The sequence below is a fragment of the Meriones unguiculatus genome, chromosome 9 (genome assembly GCF_030254825.1).
Source record: "Meriones unguiculatus strain TT.TT164.6M chromosome 9, Bangor_MerUng_6.1, whole genome shotgun sequence".
In the NCBI taxonomy this organism is placed as follows: Eukaryota; Metazoa; Chordata; class Mammalia; order Rodentia; family Muridae; genus Meriones; species Meriones unguiculatus.
The window spans coordinates 119,037,476-119,056,910 of NC_083357.1; the positions used below are offsets into that span (position 1 = coordinate 119,037,476).

Genomic DNA, 19,435 nt, shown 5'->3' on the forward strand with positions numbered 1-19,435 from the left:
TCAGTTTGTAGACCTCACAGCCATCTGCCTGCCTCTGCCTCCCTGAGTGCTGGGATCAAAAGCATGCACCACCATGCCCCAGGCTGGGAGTCCTTCTTGACCACTTTTCTTCCTCCTTACTCATTGAGGCATGCTCTCTCAACAGAATCTAGAGCTCATTGATTCAGACACTCAAATTAGCCAGCTTGATCTGGGGTCCCTTGTCCCCATGCCTGAGAGCTGGTATTCTAGATGGGCTGCCACAACCATCTGGCAATTATGTGGGTTCTAGGGATTTGAACTCTGATCCTTACACTTTTGTGCAAGAACTTTTGCCCACTAACCCATCTCCCCGACCCCATTCATGTACTCTGATATTGTATAGCAAACTTATTCTGGCCCTTGATTGAATTAAACAGCGTCACAATTTCTTTCTTTGGATGATTTGTTTATAATTGTAGATCAAAGATCTACATTTGTGTTACATTCTTTGGGGAGGGTAAAAAATTACTAGCCTTAATTTTTAAAATGAACCTATTATTCCCTTAAGAGGAAATTTTCAGTTGGTTGATAATTTTGCTTTCAAATTACAGTAAATTACTATTTTTCATAACAGACTTAATTCACTTTATTTGTCTTATATAAACCTTCTGTGGGAGCCACAGCTGGCCTGGGTCCCCTGAACAGAGACTCTGGTGTGGGTTTTCACAAGATTATCACTGAATTCCTGACAAGGAGACTTGGTGAACACAGTTTGCTTCCAGAGGTCGGGGGTCAGGGAGCTGTAGATCTTGGAAGTGGCATCAAAGGTGGCACTGGCTTGCACGGAACAGTGTGGGGCTTGCCAATCTTGTTCCCCCAATAGCCTCTCTGTACAGGGATGATGGAAAACTTGGCAAAGATGGTAGTCCCTTAGATGGCACTGGTTACCTCCTGGGAGCACTTAACACCAAGACCAGTGTGACCATTGTAGTCCCCCACAGCGACAAAAGCCTTGAACCTGGTCCGCTGGCCAGCTCGTGTCTGCTTCTGCACTGGCATGATCTTTAGAACCTCATCCTTTAAGGATGCACCCAGAGAAAAAGTCAGTGATCTCAGATTCCTTAATGGGCAGGGAGAACAGGTAGATCTCCTCCAAGGACTTGATTTTCCTTAACCAGGCAGCCCAGCTTTGTAATGAGAATCTACTCCTTGTCTTTGGCTTTACCTTCACAAGCCCCATGGCTTCGACCATGGTCACTGCCTTGGCCACGACTGCAGCCTCTAAGACCACTGCCAAATCCTCTGTGGAAGCAACTGGGGCCTCCTAATCCTGAGCACTCAGGTACTCTGGGCCCTCCCCCTGCACTGTGTCATCTGCCATTTGGTGTTTTCCCAAAGAGGAAGAATAAGAATAAGAATGAAAGACTAAGAAGAAGAAACTACAGTAAATTGGTTTTTAATTTGCATTTTTAACTTTTTTACAATTTATTCATTTTATATTCCAATTGAAGCCCCCTTCCTCACCTCCTTCCAGTCCACCCTCTCACCCTCACACAGCCATCCCTTTCCCCTAGTCCCTGAAACAGGGAGTTCTCTCCTGCCAAGTGACCCCAGCCTATCAAGTCTTATCAGGACTGCCTGGATCCTCTTCCTCTGTGGCCTGGCAAGGCAAGTGATTGCCAGGGCAAGTGATCAAAGAGCAGACAACTGAGTTCATGACAGAGGCAGCCCCTGCTTCCTTTACTTGGAGACTCACATGGAGACTGAGTTGCCAATGGGCTACATTTGAGCAGGGGCCTAGGTCCTCTCCATGCATGGTCTTTGGTTGGTGCATCTGTCTCTTCAGGGCCAGCTGGGCTCAGATTTTTTTAGCTTTGTCGGTCTCCTTGTGAAATTCCTGTCCCCTCTAGGTCCTTCTATCCCTCCCTTTTTCCATAAGACTCCCTGTGCTATGCTCAAAGTTTGGTAACTGGATGGAACTAGAAAAGATCATCTTGAGTGATGTAACCCAGAACCAGAAGACATGTATGGTATATACTCACTTATAAGCAGATATTAACTGTATAATATAAGATAACCATAATAAAAATCTACAGACCTAAAGAAGCTAAACAACAAGGAGGACTCTAGGGAGGATGTTTAACTCTCATTCAGAATGGCCAACAGGATAGACACCAGAAGTGGTGGAAAAGAGGGAACAGGACTGGAGCCTACTGTAGAGGTCCTCTGAAAGGCTCCACTCAACGGGGTTGAAGCAGATGCTGAGACTTACAGTAAATTATTATACAGAACAAATGAAGCATTTTGCATTTTAACCATTTTTAAGTTTATAATTTAGTAGTGTTACATTCACCTCAGTGTTGTACAACCATCACTCCTGTCCATTTCTATGTGTTCATCTTCCCAAACTGACCCTATGTGGAGTTATGATGTCATAACTCCACACCTCTTTCTCCCTTTAGCTCAGATGGCCTCCATACTGTGATCTGTCTCTTTTCATTTGTCCTTTCTAGGTAGCTCATATATTACATATTTGTGCTTTTGTGTCTCTCTTATTTCACTTACTGTAATGTTTTCACCTATGTTGCAGCATGTTTCAGAATTTTTATTTCTTTTTTAAGGCTGGTTGATATTTCCATGCACCATATTTTGGCTATTTATTCCTGTTATATATCTTTTCAGACTATGACTTCTGACTGGCAGAGGCTGTGGATAGTATATTTTCATGCTCTTAAAACCTAGTGCAGGAAAGGGAAAGAAAATAGAAATAATCTCTACTGGAGATTTAATGATGCAGAAGGAGTTACAGCATGTTTGTGAGTTAGGGCTCGTGAACTTCACACTAGACCTGACATCTATTCCTGAAGGGTGGGGCATCTTTTCAGCTTGACTCCGGGACAGAAGAGAGAAGGCTGGTTGGACACACAGGCAGGGATTCTGAGCCTCACTGCTTCACTGTCATGAACAAAATGTAAGTACAGCAATATATTCTGAAGGGAAACTTAATTGCTTCCTTATCTGGTATTTTGCAATACCTTCCTTTAGCCTGGATAATCAAAAGTGGCTTTCAAAGAAGATTCAATATCGAATGAAATTAAGTAAAAGTTGATCTTGTCAACCTAGTCAAAGGCAGCCTAGTAAATGTTGTGCCTCAGGCTTTAAAAACTACCTAGGAAGTCTCCACAAACGGGTCACAGCTAGGCTGTGCTGCCATCTGACAGCAGGAGATATTCTCTCCATCCTAGGATTGACCGACTTTGTGTCTTTTTCTGTCTGGGGCTTTTAGGTACATCCAACTCTAGTTGGATATAGTTTCATTAATTCAGAGAGAGAGAGAAAGAGAGAGAGAGAGAGAGAGAGAGAGAGAGAGAGAGAGAGAGCATGTGCAGAGACTTGGGATGTACTTAGATGCTGAAATAGCAGACAGGAGGTGGACGCTAAAGGGCAGGGGCCATAGCTCCCTGCGAGCAAGCTATGATGGGCGGGGAAGGTGGAGACATGGCTTTTCTGTGGGTTGTCAGAACCAGGTTGACTTCCCAGTGTTTAGCTTTATTTTTAGTTTCTTATCTTTTTGCCAGCGATGGAACCCAGAGTCTGGCGCTAGCAGGCAGGTTCTCTACCATCAAGCTACAACCCCAGATTCCACTTTGGTAGCTGAGTGTCTCTAGGCAAATTGTGTTCGGAGACTGACTTTCTTCTTGTGAGGCTACATAGAGGATTAATATATATTTACGTAGAATTATGTATTAGTCTCCTACAGTAGATTTAGAAAGTATGCTAACAATCATATTTTTTATTTCTTATTTCTTATGTGGCTCTTATTCACAAACAAAACAAAACAAAAACCAAACAAGCACAGAGGACATATATCTGGCTTAAGTTTATGGAACTTTCTGAGCAGCATCTCTTGAGAAGGTTCAGGGAAATAGGGTTGCCGTAGTTGGCTAAGGGAAATATAGGACACAGAGTTAACAATCAATTTACATTAAACAGTAGCTATTTTTTAGGGTAAGTATATCCCATTCAATATTTGGGATTTAAATACAGAACTTACACTATTAGAATTTAACTGCACTTTGCAATCTTATCTTGCAGTGAAATACATGGTCATCATATCTAAAAGATCTGATTAAGGTTCATTTCTTGGTTTTGCTTATTTTGAGAGAGGCTCTCACAGCCCATGCTGAGCTCAGGCTCATACCCAGCCTTCTTTCTGAAGAATGATGAGCCCTCATGTTCTCCTGTCAAGTAGAAGCGAATGAAGGACAGGGGCTGGTGATGAGTTGGGGTTGTCTACCGCAGCTGTGCTGATAAAAGGACAATAGCTGTTTTATGTAAGTATATCCTAATGTTGAGTGTGGTTTTCTTATACTTATTGCTGATCTGAAGTTAACATTTAACTGGATTGTACATTCCTGTCAGCTGCTACTTCCACAGCTGTTCTTTTTTTGCCTACACTGGTGGATGAAAGCAGCAGAGAGACTGCCTTTCACTGACGGATCAAAGGGATGTGGTCCCCAGGCATGTCTTCCTCTTATCTGCAGTACTTGTTACTTGGAGAACCAAGGACATGAGTGGAATTAAGTTCAGTAACCAGCTGACCTTAAAGAGGTTATTCTAGATCTCCCAAATGGGATCAAGGTCAACATGGAGTCCCTGAATAAGATTAGACCAGATACAACACAGAAAGAAAGCCCACCTGCTGGAGATGGGCTGTTCTGGAGATGGAAGGAGAAGGCCAGGAATCAAGGTGGCGAGAGTTTCTGGAAGCTGGGAAGGATGCGGAAACAGATTCTCCTGCAGGCCCTCCAGGAAAGACGGTATGCTGGCAATACCCTGATTTTAGCCTGGTGATTCCCATTCTATTGACCGTCGAACCCTAGGATGATGTGTGCTGTCATACCTAGAATTGGAGGTAATTTATTGCTTCAGGAGATGAACACAGGAGCCAAAGTGAAAAAAGAATGAAAGGGCTAATGAAGTAGCTTTAAGAGTAACTGTAGTTGGGGTGGTTTTGTAGAGATAAGTCTTAACTGGAGGCCCCATTCAGAGACTTGTCCAGATGTGCAGGCTGATTGATGGCTGCTTAGCTGGGATCCCTGGACACAAGAGAACGTGTGTGCTGGGGCTTCAGTACAGTCCCTTCTCTTCCTCACTGGAGACATGAAGGATTACATGGTTTCTGGGGCTCAGAAAGCAGATCATGGAAAACATGTATTTAGAAGATTGGACCTAGGGTCTCATGCATCCTAGGCAAGCACTCTACTCATTCTCTGATTATTTTTTGAGTCTCATGTGCCAGCAGATGAATTTCCTCAGAATCGGTTATCTTTGCACAGGCTCCTCTCACTTTCCTTGGACCCACAGCTGCTCAACCTCAAGACTTCAGGCCAGAGCCACATGCCCAGGTCAGTGACTGTGGCTTGGAATGACGTGGAGCGTGTTGGGTCCCAGCCTCAGTCTTGCCCCTGACATGGCAGTCTGTATGCTTGAGAGTAGCTTGGGTAATCTCCCACGGGTTTCTGTCTGGAAAGCGTGTGTGTGTGTGTGTGTGTGTGTGTGTGTGTGTGTGTGTGTAAATAAGATTCAGTCAGAAAATGCCTCCAAAGTATTTAGTGCAATGTCTGGAATTCAGTATTCCATGAAATAGTGGCTGTCATAAATGTCAAGGCCTTCCTCTGCCCAGTCCTCTGCTTCCATGTTTGGCTGGACTAGATACTCCTGTCCTTCCTGTACTCACCTCTGCTGCCACATTTACCTCACAGAGCTGTCTGTGAGGACAGACAGACCTTGGAGTTGGTAATCAAGCCCTTTTTGTGCTTGTATTTCTTGATATTATGGGTGGTATCTGTCTGAAAATGTGACTACAAAAAAAAACAAAAATGATTTAAAAGGGGCACTAGAGAGATGCCATGAAGCTAAGAGCACTTAACTTCTCCTGAGGAAGTCCTCTGTTCCATTCTCACCTGTCAGGCTGATCACGTTGGCTATGAAGCCAGCTCTGGGGATCTGATGCCCTCTTTAAGCCTCAGCAAGCAACTGTACCCAAGCACACCCCATAATTAAAGATTAAAAATCCTAAAGAAAAGGAAAAGTAGCTAACATTTATGTGTCTACTATATGACTCACATTAGTACATTCACAAAACTATTTCATTTTATCCTAGTGCATATCAAAGATCTATGAAGTAACACTTTTAAAATGTGGGAAAAACAGCTCTCAGTCTTCCAGAATTTTAATTTATTTTTTCCATTTGGATTTCCAGTCATGCTTTGGCTGCAGAATTTTCAAGGAGAAATGTAAAGGTGGGGTGACTGCAGAAACTGGAGGAGGAAATGCAAATGTTCCAGGGCCCGTAGCAGAGTTTCTTCATTATCCTGTTACTTCACTCTCTGTTGAGTGAAAGAATAAATGAATAACTTATATACTGGATAGAAACAAACCAAACAACTGAGCAAACAAATGCAAATAGTGGGCTCAGAGTTCTTAAGCCTCAGGAAATGGCTCAAGTCTGAATAGGGCCTCATTTGAAAATAAAGTCCCAGGATGCGAAACTTATTGTTTATATTCTGGTTGGTCTTTCAAGCTCAGCCAGCAGATAGTGACTCCTAACTCCTCAGCTGTTGGCTTTGAGGGCTTTGCTCTCCAGGTGGGCTAATATTGCCCTAGGTAAGGCTAAGAAGGAGCCACGTCTACCCCAATTTCTTCAGTCTCTCAAAAGTCTCTTGCAGGATCATCATTTTTACATTAGAAGTATGTTTAACTATAAATTTGTTTTCTTGCTTCTATTTCTGTTCTAGCCAAGATTAGATACTTACTGCGCAACATTCTTACAAACACATGCACCAGAAGGTGTAGCTGGCAGCATCCAGCATGGCCTGAGAGTGATTATCACTCCTGAATTCCCTGTCAGACATGCACCACAGTCATTCAAGTAGGACATAGGGGCATCTACTGTAGCATAATGTAGGCTTTGCCTTCAAATGAACTCTGGGATTTGAAGCATTTTCTGTCCCTCTGTCATCTACAGAGAAGGAGATCTTTATAGTTTCAAATGTGGGAAAAATTCTAGAAAGAGATGCTGTTCCTCCCAAGAATACTGTCTTAGTTAGGGTTTCTGTTGCTGTTTCTATTTGTTACTATGTCCTCTGTAACTCTTACAAGGAAAACATTTAATTGGGGCTGGCTTAGGGTTTCAGAGGTTCAGTCCCTCATCATCACGGTGGGAAACATGGTGGTGTGCATGCAGATATGGTGCTGGAGAAGGAGCTGAGAAGAAAGAAAGGAATTAAAGAAGGAAGCTAGAAGAGAAAGGAAAGAGAAAGAAAATGATACCTTAGACAAAAGTATTTCTAAGTAATTATTGTTATACTTACAAAGACCACAGGGGAAAGTAACACTGTGTCAACTATGAGCTGTCCCGTCTATCACAGAACACAGGGCAAAGGACAAGAACAGCATTACTTTGAAAAGAAGAATAAATGGTTAAGACAGTTGAGAAAAGGCATGCGTGCATGTGTGTGTGTGTGTGTGTGTGTGTGTGTGTGTGTACCTGCCATAGTTACAGTGTTAAAGTCATAAGACGATTTGTGGAAGTTGGTTCTCTCTTTTCACCATGTGAGTCCCAGCGATTGGTTAGGTCTTCACACTTGGCAATAAGCACATTCACCCACTGAATTATCTCTCTGGCTTCTGCTTTCATGTTTCTAAAATAGTGTAAAATGTGAAAAACTGCAGAAATACCTCTAAAACAAAACCACACATAAATAGCAAAGCATTAGTTTACAGAACATTACTCATTGCTAAATGTAATTTCTCTATTTGAGGAAAGGTCATCTATTATTTTTCACATAAAATATTTAAGATCATAGTTGACACTGAAGGTTGAGGCAGGTTTCTTGAACACTCCCAGGCACCTATTTCCTAGAATACTATAAATACAAACATGAAGACAAAGATCAACAATCAATAAATGGGACCTCATGAAACTGAAAAGCTTCTGTAAAGCAAAGGACACTGTCATCAGAAAAAAATGGCAGCCTACAGACTGGGAAAGGATCTTCACCAACCCTATATCTGACAGAGGGCTAATATCCAGAATATATAAAGAACTTAAGAAGTTAAACAGCAAAAATAGAGTAATCCAACTTAAAAATGGGTACAGAACTAAACAGAATTCTCAACAGAGGAATATAGAAGGGCAGAGAAACACTTAAAGAAATGTTCAACATCTGTAGTCATCAGGGAGATGCAAATCAAAAGGACCCTGAAATTTCACCTTACACCCATCAGAATGGCTAAGATCAAAAACTCAAATGGCAATACATGCTGAAGAGGATGTGGAGAAAGGTGAACCCTACTCTACTGCTGGTAGGAATGTAAGCTTGTACAACCATTTTGGAAATCAATCTGGTGCTTTCAGACAATTTTTCAGACAATTAGGAATCGTGCTTCCTCAAGATCCATCTATACCACTCCTAGGCATATATCTAAAATATGTTCAAGCACACAACAAGGACATTTGCTCAACCATGTTTGTAGCAGCTTTATTCATAATAGCCAGAATCTGGAAAAAACCCAGATGTTCCTTAATGGAGGAATGGATAAAGAAATTGTGGCACATTTACACAATGGAATACTACTTAGCAATTAAACCAAGGAAATCATGAAACTTGCAGGTAAATGGTGGGATCTAGAAAAAATCATCCTGAGTGAGGTATCCCAGAAGCAGAAAGACACACACAGCATATACTAACTTATAAGTGGATATTAGACATACAATATAGGATAAACATACTGAAATCTGTACAGCAAAAGAAGCTAAGCAAGAAGGAGGACCCTGTGTAAGATAATCAATACTCACTCAGAAAGACAAATGGGATGGACATTGGAAGAAGGAGAAAACAGGAAACCAGACAGGAGCCTACCACAGAAGGGCTTTGAAAGACTCTACCCAGCTGTGTATCAAAGCAGATACTGAGACTCATAACCAAACTTTGGGCAGAGTGCAGGTAATCTTATGAAAGAAGGGGGAGATAGTAAGACCTGGAGAGGGCAGGAGCTCCACAAGGAGAGCAACAGAACCAAAAAATCTGGGCACATGGGTCTTTGTTGAGACTGATACTTCAACCAAGGGCTATGCATAGAGATAACCTAGAACCCTTGCACAGATGTAGTCCATGACAGCTCAGTATCCAAGTGGGTGGCCTAGTAAGGGGAACAGGGACTGTTTCTGACATGAACTCAGTGTTTGGCTCTTTGATTACCTCCTCCTGAGGGGGGAGCAGCCTTACCAGGCCACAGAGAAAGACAATGCAGCCAGTCCTGATGAGACATGATAAGCTAGGGTCAGATGGAAGTCCCTATCAGTGGACTTGGAGAGGGGCATGGGAGGAGATGAGGGAGGGAAGGTGGGATTGAGAAGGAATGAGGGAGGGGCTACAGCTGTGATACAAAGTGAATAAACTGTAATTAATATAAAAAAGAAAAATTTAATAAAAAAGAAGAAAATGATGCAAGGAAAACTTCAATGTTCTTCCCAAATATCTGTCACTACCATTGCTTGTGTTAGACACACATTTTAAAATCAACAAAAAATAAAAATCTTCTTAGTTTCCCTTGGTGGGAATGGAAAATACTGTTGATATTGTCTGCCTTAATGAAAATGGAAAAATACAAGCTTAACCACAGCTCTCAGAGTAAAATGAGAAGATTTTAATGTCAAGGATGTACAGTCAGGAAACCTGAACTAGACTGCGAACAGAGGCTACACTACTCAGAAACACAGCAACAAAGTTGTCCCTAAAGTCAAAATTAACTAACTTTAAGTTCAAAAGAATTACTTAAACTTTCAAAATACTCCTCCTGGATACACTCCATACACCAGATGTTTAAATTTCTGTCACAACATCAGAAGAAGCTCTTGCTGTGAGTTGAAGTTTTACATTGTCAGTTATACACAGTGACAACTTGCTTATGGCAGAGTGTGGGTGTCAAGTGGACCCTTCAAAGTTCCCTCACCGGTACAAACTGGCGAACGAATAGTGGTCTATGCTATGGAGGCCATTTTAGTTTGGAAGGGAAATGGGTATCTCCATGAATTGATGAGAGTAGTTCTGTTTTTGTAGTGAAGCTAAAGTGTAAAAATAATGACACTGGTAAAGGTTTTAATTTATTATTTCATTTATTCATTTATTATCTGCACAATAACAGATAATAGGCTGCCAGGACCCAGGTATTACTATACCCATTTTAAGGTGTGGAGTTAAAGCTGAGAGAGGTTGAATAATAATTACTCTAGAGATAGGGATTGGAGCCAGAGCTTCTTGAATGATAGGTAAGCATTCCACGGCTAAGCCTCATGTCCAGTACTAAATAATTCTTTTGAAGTCTTTGGTTAATCTTCACTGTCAATTTGACTGCATCTGGAATGTACCCGAGGGTGTGTCTGGGTGGGGGGAGGATTTCCAGACAGGTTTAAAAGAGGAAGAAACACCCATCCCAAATTTGGGCTTGGATCATTGACTTATGAATGAAGAGGCGAGACCTCATCTCTTTCTGCTTCCTGACTGCAGTGAGACCAGTTACTCCTGCTACCATGCCTTCTCCATCACGGTGGACCATGTTTTCCAATAACAAACCCCCACTGTCACCACCATGAGAAAAACTAGGAATACAAGGTCACATAACTTCTTCTGGTAACAGGGAAGTTTCAAGCACAGACGTGGTTCATCTTGTGGACTTTCGCTAAGGGAAACGGACAGTGCAAATATAACCGAGACTGGAGTTATTTGTTTGTTCTCTCCAGTCATCATTCATAATCGTGAGTGATCGCTGCTGTGAAGCCACATCTGACAGGACTGGTGTGAGTCCTAAGAAATCCGTTTATTCAAACGCCTGGTCTGAAGGACTGCCTCTGCCGTCCAATCGGTCTCCTTTCCATAGAAAGACGCTCTTGACATTGTGCAGTCCTTGTTGATAGCTCCTCACTGTTTCTGACCATCGGTGCCCCTGTGATATACGCCACGGTCTCTGACCTCAGCCATTTTTTTAATCACTGTTGAAATCTGTGCTGTTGTCTGATTAATGAGTAATTTATTTTTTAGAAAATAATGTACTGAATAGAGACTGATATTTGCACCTGCAATTTTCTGGTCAGAGGACAGATGGAACAGCAAAAGCAAACAAGTAAGCAGGCAGCCAGTCAAGCAAACAAGCAATCAGAATAACTAATTCCTTGCACAGAAGCTCTGAAACATATTGTAAGTTTAATCCTCGAGTTTCCTTCCCAACACTGTTCATCTCCCACATCTTTTTGATGTTTCTTCACAGCTCAATTCCTCGCACCTTCCTGTGCTCCATTAAGTTCCAGTTCGTTATCATCCTAAGTATAGGAGTTGTGGTTCAGTTTAGATTGTTAGGGCATTAATGTGGCATTCATTGTGTCCATGAGGATGCTTCCAGGAAGGGGTAACAGAGGAAAGACCTGTGCTGTATGTGGTTGACACCATCATGTTGCCTAGGGCCCAGGCCTGAGTGAAAATGGGAAAATTAGAGGAAGTGAGCACAATGCCAGCACTCCTCATTCTGGTCTTACATCCCTCCAGATGGGAAGAGCCTCAGCTACATGTTCTCAATGTCATCAGCTTCTCCTTGCCTTCCATGCTAACGTGGCATGTACCTTAAGTCATGAGCGTTTCATCGTTTAAATTGATTATGTCAGGTATTTTCTCATAAAAATGAAAATTAACTAGTATAGGGCAACAAAGTTAAATGAAAAGTGGCCCCTGCTATCAGGAGCTTTCGGCTTCTTGTACAAACATGATGTTCGCATTATGACCACAGAACAGTATAACATCAGTGAAGAATGGAAGTAAAAATAGAGGACAGCTCTCACTGCAGGGACACTGGAGAGCACCATTTCCAAACTCAGCAACTTCAAACAATGATCCTTTACTCCCAATCATTGCCTCACATGATGCTGGAGAGTCAGTTAGTCTGTCAGGGATAATAGTATGTTACAGACCAGGTCGCTTTAAGCAAAACAACAAACTGTGTTTTAGCGCAGCTGTGGGGGTTAGAAGTCTCAGATGAGCTGTTGTGTCCTCGGAGGGTGTCTCTCCATGGCTTAAGATGGCTGTCTTGGTTCAGTCTTCACGAGGTCTTTCTCTCTTCACAGGCACATCTGCATTCTAATTTCTTCTTAGAGCACCAGCCACATTGCATTACAATGTTACCTCTTTTAAGGTCCTAACTTCAACCTCTGTCACTTGGACTAATCATGAAGACTTTAGGCTGTAGGGGTTAGCACCTAAACTTACAGAAATTTGGGGGAGGGTAGGATTCAATCTACATCACAGGGGCCTTTAGTTAAGCTGGGCTCTGGTAGTCTTGGCAGGTCTCATATATCACAAACTGCTGGGCTGTTGGGGTGCATTATATCCATAGCAAATGTTGGAAGTTTCCAGAAAGGTGATCAGAAGCAGAATGCTTCTTAAAATATTGCCCCAGAACTTTTGTACATAGGCCCAAATTTCCAAACAATTCCAAAGATCAAAGCCAACTTTAATAGGCCAAGGAGTGAACTTTGGCTTTAGTGGAAGGACATACAGAGTCACAGGCAAGACGTATAGACACAGGGAGGGATGACGTAACGGGATCAAGTGTTCTCACCCACAGATGGAACACTGATTTAGGATGAAGTTTCTCACACTTGGAATGAGCTGCATATTTATTTCCCTTCTGAGAATTTAGCATTGAATAGTTTCCATCAAATTCTAAAATGTATGGCTGGCATGTACTTTGGTCTGAGTTTATTTGTATGCCCTAGACATTCACATATTGAAAATTGTCACCAATAAACAGTATTTCGGACTTCTTTAGAGGGTGATTCAGTCCGAAGGGAAGGCCACTTAGGAGTGGCTTATGAAAAAGCTCAAAGGAAGCTTTATCACTTTTATTATGGTCTGAGGAGACAGCGAGAAGGTGTCATCTATGAAGCGAGGATTAATCCTTAATCAGACACTGACTATGTGAGTACCTTGTCTTTGACTTCCTGTCCTCCAGAATTATGGGTAATAAATCAACATCATTTATAACTTGCCTAATCTAAGACATTTTGTTGTTGTAGTCCAAATGGATTAAGACCATGTGCTTATAAAATAGCATGAAAAATTATTACCTATAATAACATCAGCAATCAAAGTGGTTAAATGAAAGGAATCCCAATTTTGTGTCCAGTTGAACCTAGTATCAGCAGACAGGTCAGCTTCTTAACCACAGAACCTCTCAGAAGGTTATGTCTAGATGGCGAGATGAGGAAGGCCCACTAGCTACTACTGTTTTGTTGGGAGGAACATTTCAAGGCATATGTCTCCCAATAAGGGGTCAGTATATTTAGAAAAATATGATTTGGTAATAACGTAGCATTAGTCATTTAAATGACTTGCAAGCAGCTGAAGTGGAAGGGGCACAGTGCAGAAAGGAAGTGCTGTCAGCACATTTGTTGAGAGAGAAAATTGGAATGCTGCTCCTCTGGTGACTTGGTAGGCTGCCCATGGCTCAGCGCACACCTGTCTCATCCAGGTGGCCTGGCTCCATCAGAGATAAGGAGGAAAGGGCCTGTATGTGGGAGATGAGTATCTGTGGGATTTGCTCTCAGATAAGAAGGAGAAGAAAAACAGATCAGACCACCTTAGGGTAAAGGAAGAAATTTATGGGAACAAAATAATTACAGCAACCGAAGGCGAGGAAAACAGAAAGAAAGAAAGAAAGCAGACAAATGAGCAAAAGCTAGATGGAAATATCCTCGGTTAGATTTTCTGCCTCCTGTAGGCTATAGCTATATTATCCAAGGTCCATAATTTTTATGAGACTTTTCCATTGTTACGTCTTTCCTTCTCTTTACGAGACGACTGGCTAAAGAAGAATTCGAAGGATATACAGGGTGCTTCGGATGACCGTCTTTCAACTGGACACCGGTGGGCAATCGTAAGCTGTGGACTCGCTGGGGCATGCCGCCGTATGTGGGCAGTCGAGAAGCCAAAAGCCATTCTTCAGCCCCGGGGGGCAAACATGGAGGTTACGTGTCTCGTAGCACGTAGCGAGTCACTCAGCACTAAAGAGATGGAACGTTGTAGTGCTGATGACGGCTTTTCTTGGATCGTTGGGAACAGAAGCCATTGAAATGCATTTTTCTGAGGCAGGGTCTGAGGGTGGCCTTGCACTCACTGACCTTCCTGTTTTCTTGTGCTGAGGACTGAGCTCAGAGCTTCATGCACATTGGCAAGCATTCTACTAACTGAGCCACATTGGAAGCCCCTTTAAATCACTTAATAGACTCATAGTATTAAATGAGAAATTAGTGTTTTCTTTAGATTTTGCTACTTTGTTTTCAGACATACAATTATGTTGTGTGATCCATCAATGAAATGATTTTAGGTTGAGATTGAAAGGGCAATTGTACGTAGAGATCTTAGTTGAGAGCTTCCTGGGTATTCTGTCTTGCTTAAAATCAATGGTAGAAAGTGAACAAGCAGAGCCAGAAGTGTGTACCCAGGGTGTGTGTGTGTGTGTGTGTGTGTGTGTGTGTGCGCGTGCGTGTGTGGTGGTGGGGTATGGGGCCGGGAGCCACAGGTTAGCGAGACCCTGCCCGCCATCCTCAGGATGCGTTTCTCATGATGCGGCACACAAGACCACCGTCTTCAAGACACCAAGGAGTGGAGCACTGTGTTCTAGCTGAAGCGCACGGCGCTGTGGATGGCATCAAGCGGCCCTGGGTGGGCACTGCTTACAATGACGGCCAGCTCCTCGATGATGGAAAAACTGTGCAAGAGCAGCTTCAGTAGCTAGACAACGCGGCCACAGTGGGCCTGTGGGCCTGGCCTTCTGAGCACACGATGCCCTTCTCCAGCTCTCCAGATGTGACAAAGCCACAGGATTCTGGAGGCAGCTCCCAGGCCCACCCTCTAGAGACCCATTCCCCCAATTTAAAAAAAAAAATATGTGTGTAGTATGTACCTTCTCTTCAATCAAACGCCATGAGAGTGATTTTCTCTTTGAAAAAGCAAACAAACAATGACTTAAAAACTTATATTCTGGTCAGAACTGCAGCTCAATTGGTAGAGCATTTGCCAAACATGCTTGTGGTCCCGGGTTCACTCCTCAAGACTTCATAAAAAGCCAACTGTGATGGCATATGATTGAAATCCCAGTACTTGGGCAGTGAGGTCAGGAGATCAAGAGTTCAAGGTCATCTTTGGCTACCCAGCAAGTTTGAGGCCAACCTGGACTTTTGAGAAACTCTGTCTCCGCTGGGCAAAGTGGCGCTCACCTTTATTCCCAGTACTCGGGAGGCAGAGGCAGGTGGATCTCTGTGAGTTCAAGGCCAGCCTGGCCTACGGAGTCAGTTTCAGTGCAGCCAGAGCTACATTGTGAGACTCTGTTCAGAAACAAGCCAACAAATAAAAAAACAAACAAAAATCATGTCTCAAAAAGTAAAAGTGAAAGACTATATTATATTCTGATTGTACCTTTGTTTTAAAATTTTGATTGTAGAGATTATAGGGTTGTAGACTTGCCTCAGAATTATGAACATGAGAAATTTTTATCTAGTCAAATGTTTTTGCTTTAAATATATTATAATAAAAATTTGAATTTATTTTCTTTATGGAAATAAAGTAGGTCCAGAGCCATGGGCTCTGAATCCTTGAATTGAACCAATTGCAGAGTAAACGTATTTTTTCAAAATTACATTTATATGGAATATATATATATATATTTTCCTCATCACTGTTCCCTAAACAACACAGCACAACACTCATTTACACAGTATTTGCATTGGATATTAGGCATACACGATCAGGAAATGATTTTTAGTATATAGAGTGAGGTGTGTAGGTTGTAAGCAAATACTGTGGCTTTTATATAAGAGACTTGAGCTGCATTTGGTTTTCGTATTGGCAGGTGGTCCAGAAATTGGTTTCCCATGGTTACCGCAGGATGGCTATAAATTCTTCATTGGGTGGATGAAAAAAGGAGGTGTAGGAAGGAGGAGGTAAAGATTTTCTGGAAGGACAGCTTCCGATGCTATTCAAACATCATAAACAGAGCACTGTCAAACGGCTCAGCTCTGGAGCCAGAAAAACCTTATAATAAACCACGTGTGTGTGTGTGTGTGTGTGTGTGTGTGTGTGAAATACACATAAGGCTGGCTCCGTCTGGATGTCTTCTGGAGGAATCTGTTGCCTTATTGGTGTCCATCCCCCATAAGTCCCTGGTAGCCCCTGCATTCTGGGGCTTTTTGACTCCTACTCCTCTAATCTCCATGTGCCGTTGTCACCACTGACCTCTTAAAAAGACCACTGGGCCTATGTTCAGAATCCATTTAATAGTCCAAGATAACCTTCCTATTTCAAGCATATCTGCAAAGTCTTGTTTGCCATGCAAGGTAATATCAAAATGGTTCAGGGACTGGATGTGGAAACTTTGGGAACCAAGACACTTTTTTTCTGAGGGACAAAGCTGTGTTATGGCCCAGGTTAGAAGAGGAGCATGAAGTCGAGCTGGCACAGGAGCAGTGAGTAATCTACACAGGAAAATGCATTCAGTTGGAGATATGATTGCTTGGTGTATACTCATTAAAAGAAGTAATGAATACAGGAGAAACTCAGGACATGAAATTTTTGAAAAAGAAAAAAAAGAGGACTTTGTCATTTCACGATTATTTTTAACGTGGATGTTGGTAATCAGCCATTCTTGCAGCCACAGTGGGACGTTAGCAACCAGCTATTGTTCATGTAATCACAGCCTCATTGATTTAAATTTCAGAGAAAGCCTCTCTGGGTTCTTGATTGAGTCATTAACTCCTGGGAAAGTGCTGTATGGCGAAATCTTGCCTTGCCCCCAAAGACGTGAAAGGCCCGTGTGGTGGTATTGTGAGATCATGAGGACAGGTCCTCATGAATAGGATTAGTGCCCTGTAGGACCTGAAGAGGCCTGTTTCCTTGTTCCACCAAGGGAGATGACAACCCTCCAGCCACTAAAGAAGCCGGTTCTTATCAGGCAATGAATCTCCTGGTTCTTTTTGACTTCCTAGGCTCGAGAAACGTAAAAACAATATTTCTATTGTTTATAAGGTATGGGTGTATGCTGTTTGGTCACAACAGCCCAAACAAGTGGGTACAGAAGATTTTGGCAAACGTTTGGAATGTTCTGAAAAGATTAAAGGTTAGAACATTACCGCTCACTGTGGTGGTAGCTCCTTAGGAGAGGCGTGCTCTCTGTAGATAATAGAGGCTGATTTTTAATACAATAAGTCATAATTGTCCCATTTTGCGGCTTGTTCTTGGGTTTTTATCTCATGCAGCTGACTTTGAAAACATTTGTGGCCAGAGAAGAGTGGCCATGTGTCCTAGGAGGCTTAAGTGATAGAACATCGCCGAGGCAGGCAACACAGGCAAGAGCTAACAACAAGGGCTCTATTTGGCTTAAGCAGTGTGCACCACCCTCTTCTCGTAATCAGCTTGGCCGCCTAGTGCCTGCGGCTGCACAAACTGTCCCCACACGCCACCCTCAGATCAATGAACCTCGCAAACTTCAGGTTTGCACCTGTATTGGGCTACACACACACCCCTCACTGCAAGTGAAATCGGTTTCTTCTTCCCCGATAAACAGACCTTGACAGCTTCTGTGCAAGAATATTCCCAGTGTATATGGGTGTGAGGAATAGAAAGGGACCTCTGGCCTGAAATGGTTTTGGGTGTGTGGGAAGAAAAGCAAAACTGTGTCCTCAGATAAAGCTCCAGGGGAAGTCCTCTTTTTTCCATCTTATACAGAAGTAACCTGACTATGGTTAAACCAGATGCAGTATGAGATGGGCCGTGCACAGTAGAGAAATGATTGACATAATCAATCACTAAACAGAGAATTGCCTATCTAGACTCCTGAGCAAACAAATTTCTTCCTCTCTTTAGCTCCACAAAAAGAACTTCCAAACAGCAACAGCTCTGGATTGCTTTCTCACGCCTGTAGCCAGTACTCCTGTGGGCTGTGTTCCCTTCTTATCTGTACGTTTACTTTGCTTTTGAATTAAGTTTCCTCACTACTTTGTAAATGTGTGTGAGCCTTTATTTTCAATCCTTTGAATAAGAGGCCAAGAACTTAGGAATGCCCAGATGCCAACCACCAGCAGCACTGCTCAGCATTTGCTGAAGCTTGGGAGGGCCTGTTCTCGTTGCCAGTCACACAATGTGGGGCTTGGCAACCCCCTCACCATGTATGGCCACCTTTCAGAGTGAGCGGCTCCTTGTCAGTTGGGCTGCATACAACTATGCACACGGATGTCGTTTCCATGAAGGGTGAATCCCCTCGGCAACAGGGCCTTTTGCATTGCATTTCATGCTCTGCTCTTGTCATCCTGAAAGTCTTGAGTGTAAGCAAGGCAATCTGCATTCTCATTTTGCACGGGGCCATGAAAATGTGGTAACTCACCTTATCCACAAGCTCTCAGGCAGCACCCCTCCTGCTTGCCTCAGCTTGAGCATCCCTCCACTTGCCACAGAGTGACCAAACATGTCCAAACTTACAAACAATGCATGCTTCTGCAAGCTGTTTCATGAGTGGTGGAATACCACAATGAACCGAACAGCACCAGCCTTCCACTGAGTCATGTCAGGCACTTGCAGGCCTCACTCTCCTTTTCCGTGGTAACAACCTGATGAAGCCCTTATAGAGCTAGAAATCAAGACTTTGCTGCAGGAGGCTCGCTCGGGTTGTCTCTCAACAGTTGGATAGAGGAGTCAGCCCCAGAGTCAGGATTCAGCAGACTTCAGCGCACTCTCCTCACATCCCTGGCGGGCATTTGTATCTTAGAAAGAGTAATTGCTTTCTTGGCTGTTTTCACACACACACACACACACCACACACTACACACACACACACACACACACACACACACCACACACTACACACACACACACACACACACCACACACACTACACACACACACACACACACACACACCACACACACTACACACACACACACACCACACACTACACACACACACACCACACACTACACACACACACACACACACATCACACACCACACACACACACACACACACACCACACACACACTACACACACACACACACATACCACATACACTACACACACACACCACACACTACACACACACCACACACTACACACACACACACACACACCACACTACACACACACACACATCACACACCACACACACACACACACACACACACACCACACACACTACACACACACACATACACACACCACACTACACACACACACACACACACACACACACACACCACACACTACACACACACACACACACATCACACACCACACTACACACACACACACATACACACACACACACACACCACACACACTACACACACACACACACACACACACACACACACTA

General features: G+C 43.0%; 1 pseudogene; it reads right to left on the minus strand.

Annotated features, from left to right (window-relative positions):
* Positions 1-616: 616 nt before the first annotated feature.
* Positions 617-13,975, minus strand: LOC110553057 (small ribosomal subunit protein uS5-like; annotated as a pseudogene).
* Positions 13,976-19,435: the final 5,460 nt, after the last annotated feature.